This window comes from Vigna umbellata, chromosome 1, assembly GCF_029865625.1.
Source record: "Vigna umbellata cultivar VRB3 chromosome 1, Vumbellata_1.0, whole genome shotgun sequence".
Taxonomy (NCBI): Eukaryota; Viridiplantae; Streptophyta; class Magnoliopsida; order Fabales; family Fabaceae; genus Vigna; species Vigna umbellata.
Window position 1 is genome coordinate 87,974,701 of NC_142165.1, and position 6,399 is coordinate 87,981,099.

A 6,399-nucleotide genomic window follows, 5' to 3' on the forward strand; every position below is an offset into this window, starting at 1 on the left:
TCTAAAGCATGATACAGAAAGCGAAAGGATAAAAAGCTCGTTTAAAGTTTAAAGTGTTATCTGACCGCGTTGAAGTGTACCTTCCCTTGCAATACTAAAAATATATTCACGAGAGAGAGATAGAGAGTGTTGGAACACACTCACACCATTGATCCCATGAATGGCAAATGGCACGGTCAAATATTTTATTTTATTTTAAGAATGTTTTACAAATTTTAAATAATTTAAGATAAATATATTTTTAGTTTTAAACTTTAATGTAGAATTAACATTTATTTATATATAAAATTTTGATATATTTTTCTTTTTAAATATAAAAATAAATAAATATAATTTTTTTAATTTTTTAATTCAATTATATTAAATTTATTTGACATATTAAACATATTTTCTTAGATGATATTTAGATAAAATTGTGTAAAATAGTATAAACAACTTAAATATAACATTTAAAATAAATAATTAAATTAAAAGAACTATATTTATTATTTTTAAAGTTTAAGATTAAAATATATTAAATTTTAAATATAACGAATTTTAATTCTGTTTCAAAGTTTATAATTAAAAACATATTTAGTTTAATAAATTTTCTATATAAAATGAAGGTAAAAATAGTTTTAATTGTTATTTAATTATTATTAAGATATAATAGTTTTATACCAGTTAAATAAGACTTCATTTTAACATTTAATTTCAATAAGAAACCACACACCCGTTCTTCATTTTTACTAACGTCATATCTCTTCTAAATTTACATTAAAAATATTAAATTGCAATAAATTTTATAAAACAAAATGATTAATTATTATATTAATCATATTAAATGTATTTTTTAAAATAAAAACTATTAGTATTTACAATATCTTTATTATAAATAAAAAATATATAATTAATTTCTGAATTACAATCTAAATTAATCTTTAATATTAATTATCAAAGTCTTAACTAATTATTATTATTAATTTTAAAATAGTATCTAATTTTAAATTAAAAACTAATTTAAACATTAATTCATTGATATTTATTATTATTGATTAGTAACTAAAACTTTGGTCTAAAGTTTGAAACCGATTTAAACTTTAATTTACAAAAATAATTATAATTTTCTATTCATAATTTAGATATCAATAATTTTTAATTTATAAAATATTACCTACCCTGGTCAATATAATAATTAATTGTTTTTTGTATATAAAATTGGTTGCTATTTAATAATTTTTTGGTAGTGTTAAAATAAATACCTATTTTTCTTGTATTTTTTTAATAAAAGGACATACCATGGTTTAATAAATATTTAGTATCATCATATTTTTACTAAATGGTAATTACTTAATTTATGTTTTTAATAAAATGATATCCATATTCATATATATTTTCTATTAATTTTTATACTAAAAATATTTTTATTTAAAAACTTTAATTTCAAATATTTACTACTTTTTATTCAAGTTTTAGTCAATATGGCATTTTAAAATAAAATATAAAAGATAAACATATTTTCGACTTAATATAAACAACCACTGGTAAAAACTAAACCAGATTAAAATTGAAAAAACAAAATAGAAGTAGTACAATTTGAACAACAATATATATAAAAAATAAAATCAAATATTTAATGCATTAGAAATCATGTAACTTGCTTAACAGAAGTATATTTTAAAAATGTTCTCATTTTTTTGTGAGGTTTTTTTATAATGAATTAGATCTATAAAAAAAAATTGAATCTTTAAATATTACAGCAGTTTATCTTATGTTTGAGGAGAATGTTTCCTAATGATTATTTTATTCAAAATTAACATCTCTGTCCTAAACAAATGCTATAGAGCTAAATAACTGACATATAATAAATTAAGGTTATGTTTAGTTGATTTGTTCTATTTAGTTAAAGTTTAAAATAATAGTTGTAAAATAAAGTATACATTATTTAATCATTTTAACTGAATTTTTCTAAAATTTAAGTTGTTATGGTGTGCAATTTATTTTAAAGATTGTGTCATTAAATTTCTGATAAAGGTTATTTTCAAACATTATATATATATATATATATATATATATATATATATATATATATATATATATATATATATATATATATATATATATATATATATATATAAGTTAAGTTGGCTAGTTTTTAGAAACATCTATTCAGAATATTAGACCGAACATCTCCTTAGCCTTTTCAGTTCCTTAATGGCAATGTTCCATTTTTTCCCCCCTCTTACTTCTAAAGTAATTTCCCTTAAAATGAACAAAATCTCTTTTTATGAAATTACGAGTTGGCCCTTTTCTTGAAAATTGAAAATTTTCTTGTTTTGGGATATTGGGTTTGGTGGGTATAGTGCTGATGAAGATATATAAACTTAAAGTGATAGAAATGCAAGAAAGAAAAGAATATGGTTGATGGTGAATGAAGACTAAGTGGATCAGTGGAGGGTGGAAAGCGATGACACATGCCACCTAAAAGAAAAAGAAAATCGCCACTAAGTGTGGCTCCAAACAAATCAACGTACCAATCTCCAGAAGCAGTTAATCCTTCGTCTTTGTATATAACGTACCAAAGTTAAAAATATATAAGGAATCTACATCATTTTTTTAAAAAAAAAAACTTAACAGGTTAATCACTCTTTTATTCTTATATACTGTTTTACTTTCTTATTTTTATCCAATGTGAGACTTGAACTCAAGATTTGGATATCCAACATCTCCTCCTTAAAGGTAAGTCCCTTCCACATAGGTACATTTCTCTTCCAGCGAAAGCATTTCCAACCAACCACAACCACGAGTAGCCCTTTCCAACCGTCGTATCTTAACGGAACTCACTTACCTGGATACCCTTTGTCAGGAAGACTTTCGGTATAAGGATCATTATACTCGTCTGAGCCGGTCACCAAGACAAACCATCGGCTCTGATACCACTAATAGGAAAATCTCACAATATACGCACTCTGATATTTTTCTGAAATTGAGTCTTACTATTCATTGATAATTGAAGGGTTTAAATAGTCATAACACTTACAATATTACGGAGAATAAAAATAAAATATCAACTATCTTAAAAATAAAATCTGCTTCATTTATCATAAAATAATATTGTACCTGGATAAACCGAAAATCATAACTACGTGTCCCTATTTTATCTTTATCAAATCAAACTAAATATTACTATACCTAAAAACTAATAAAATAAGATTAAAACAAAATTATTAATAAAACCCTAAAATTTAAGTTTATCCCAACAAACTCCCCCATAAACTTAAATCCTTCCTTTCTTCATTCGGCTTTTCATGTGCATCATCCCACTCCGGGTTTGCTTCTTTCAATCTGAGTTGACTTCTTCTTTTTCCTTATGGCCCTCCTATCTTTTACCTTGGTTGACCTCTTTAATGTTTTAACTAACTTTGTTATGTTCGACTTCTCACTAACTTTGACCAACTCGTTTCTGACCTTAGGCAATTTCTCAATAATCTTGACCGACATCTTCATCGTGTTCTTCTCAACATCTTCATCTTTCTCTTTGTCTGGTTCAAGAACACTAGATACTTCATCTTCCTTTTCAAGAGTCATCTTCTTCAGATCCTCAAACTCAACCCTCTGTTTATTCATAATTTCATTAGCTTCATCTATAAGCCTCCTTATCCGCTGAATTTCTTCATCTTTTTGTTTGAGTTCTTTCTCCAGGTTTTCCTTCTCCACAATTGTTGCATCCTTTACTAAGATCACTTCATCCATTGTTGGGATCGGGCTCTCCATGTGCATTGCATCCGAGCTTTTTGCCATCAACAGGATTCCACACTCTTCTTCAACATCTTCAGTAACGAGATTCGTCTCCCCCTTTGTCTCAGTCTTGCAATACTTTGCAATATGACCAACCTTGCCACAGTTGTAGCACTTGCTTGATCTACACTCGTTTGCATAGTGGTCATACTTGCCACACTTAAAACACTCAACTCATGACCGATCTCCTTGGCCTTTTCCTTGTCCTCGGTCACGCCAATTCTGCTGACCAGTTTGCTCTTCATTATCATTCTCGTCACCATCTACTGTCAGGACCTCGGCTTTGAGTAATCCGAGATTTATTCGAGTCAAATTGTACCTGTAGTGCTTGATCATCGGGTTCCCTCTTTTTCTTTTTCTTCCTCAATTTGTGGGCTTTTAATGACTCAACTAACTCCTCCACAATGACATTTGACAAATCCTTTGTCTCTTCAATAGCGTTCACGATACTTTCAAAATCATTCGTCAGATTTCTCAAGATCTTTTCCGTAACCCGGTTAGGAGGAACCTCTTATTTGTTCATTCCGAGTTGGTTAGTCATCTTATGCACTCGAGTTATAAACTCGACAACTCCCTCATTTTCATCCATCTCCATATGTTCAAAATCTCTTCTAAGAGCTTGTACTCTGACCTACTTCATGCGGGTATCTCCTTTGTATGCCACCTTCAGAATTTTCCATGCTTCTTTTGCTGACTTTGCATTAGCTATTTTCTCGAGTCCATATTCATCCACTGCATTATACAGAAAGTACAAAGTCGATATGTCTTTCACTCGTGTCTTTTTCAATGCAACAATTTGGTTCACTGTCTGATGCTCATCATCCGCGGGTTCATTGTACCCGTCCTCCACTATGTCCCATACATCTTGGGATCCAAGAAGAACCTTCATCTGCAAAGACCAATTCTCATAATTGGTATTTTCCGACAATTGTGGCACGCTCATCCCATTGACTACCTTTATCATCTTTTTCAAAAAAAAATCAAGCACTCACTTTTTCTCTCACGGTGTTTGACTATCTCCTCTCTCTCTCTTTTTCTCTCTCTTTTTCTCTCTATATTCATAGCATAAAGCTTTGAACAAAGATAGATAATCTAGAGGCAAGTGATAAATAATAAAAGAAATTCAAGTTTTTTTATTTTATTATCCTTTTAGGAACTAAAAGAGAAGGGATATATAAGATAGCATGCATGTTTGTGTGATGACATGTTCATGCACATTTCAGGGGTAAAATGTGTGGATGTGTAAACTTCTCATATATATGCTTTTGTGTTTTATGATTCTTATTAAATATTGAACTAAAAGTTCTTATATACAAGTATACGAAAATAGAAATACGTATTGTATAACAAAGTTGACATGAGATCTTTAACAAACATAAATATTTTATAATTAAGGCAACTCTATAGAAACAATATATATATATATAATATGTATATAATTTTTAATTTAAGCATACCAATGTTTTGATCTCAAATTGGCCAAAACGAACTTAGTCATAATACTATGGCTGAATGATAAATGAGAATGGAATCTAAAATGGAGAAGATTATGGTTGGTATGGTATGGCAAGAGGAGGTGGTAAAAAGAAGTTTTGGAGAAATTGAAATCCTCAAATGTCATTAAAGATGAAAAAGATGGTTGGAGATGAATAATTCCAATAATGAGCAACATATTGGAGCTTCAACGTATGAACTACTATATGATGAAGAGAGAGAAACATAGAAAGAGGCTTCATGGAATGTTAAAACACCTTAAAAAAAGTGATGACTTCTATATTGAGCGGCATAAAAAACATAATTCTCACTATAGTTGTAAAAGAAACGTACTAGAGATAATGAATATGATATGTCATCTTTTGCAAAATGGAGAATAAGATCATGTAGCATGTTATGTTATCTTGCTACAAGGTGAAGGAGGTGTGGTAAAGGTTTAATGTATGGCTTGATAATAATGCCTTTATTATTACATTCTAGTAGGTAAGGAGTTCATAAAATCGTATAACGAGAATAGTAGATTTTACTTTTTACAATAAAAATGACAAGTTATTAAAGTAAAATCAATTCATCTATCAATATTTCATCAAACTTAAGTTTTCAAAATTAATCACTCTTTGAATCCTTCAAAATCCTGATCATAAAATTACTCACTTTTGAATCCTTTAAAATCCTGATCATAAAATTAATCACTCTTTGAATCATTTAAAATCCTAATCCAGAAAGAGTGTTTTATTTTAATTGATCAAAATTTAGTGAGGGTGACTAATGTAGCAAAAATAGCATTCTTTACTTTTAATTAAATTTGAATTTTGTTTTAACTAAAATCTCATTTAGCCGCTTTAATTGAATTTTATTTTGATTGAAATTAATTCAAGAAGGTGAATGTTCGTCATATACAAATAACAATAAAATTTTTATTACATTAAATTTTATTTAGATTTAGATTTTGTTTGAATACATTCTTTCAAAAGGGAGTGCATAAAAAACTTGACAGTTTAAACAGTTTGTACTATACATGTTAATAACTTATTAATTTGAATACAGGACATTAATATTTTAATATATTTTTCCATTAATAGCTTGATATTATTTTTATAAATCATTTTAGAAGTTTATTACTTACTC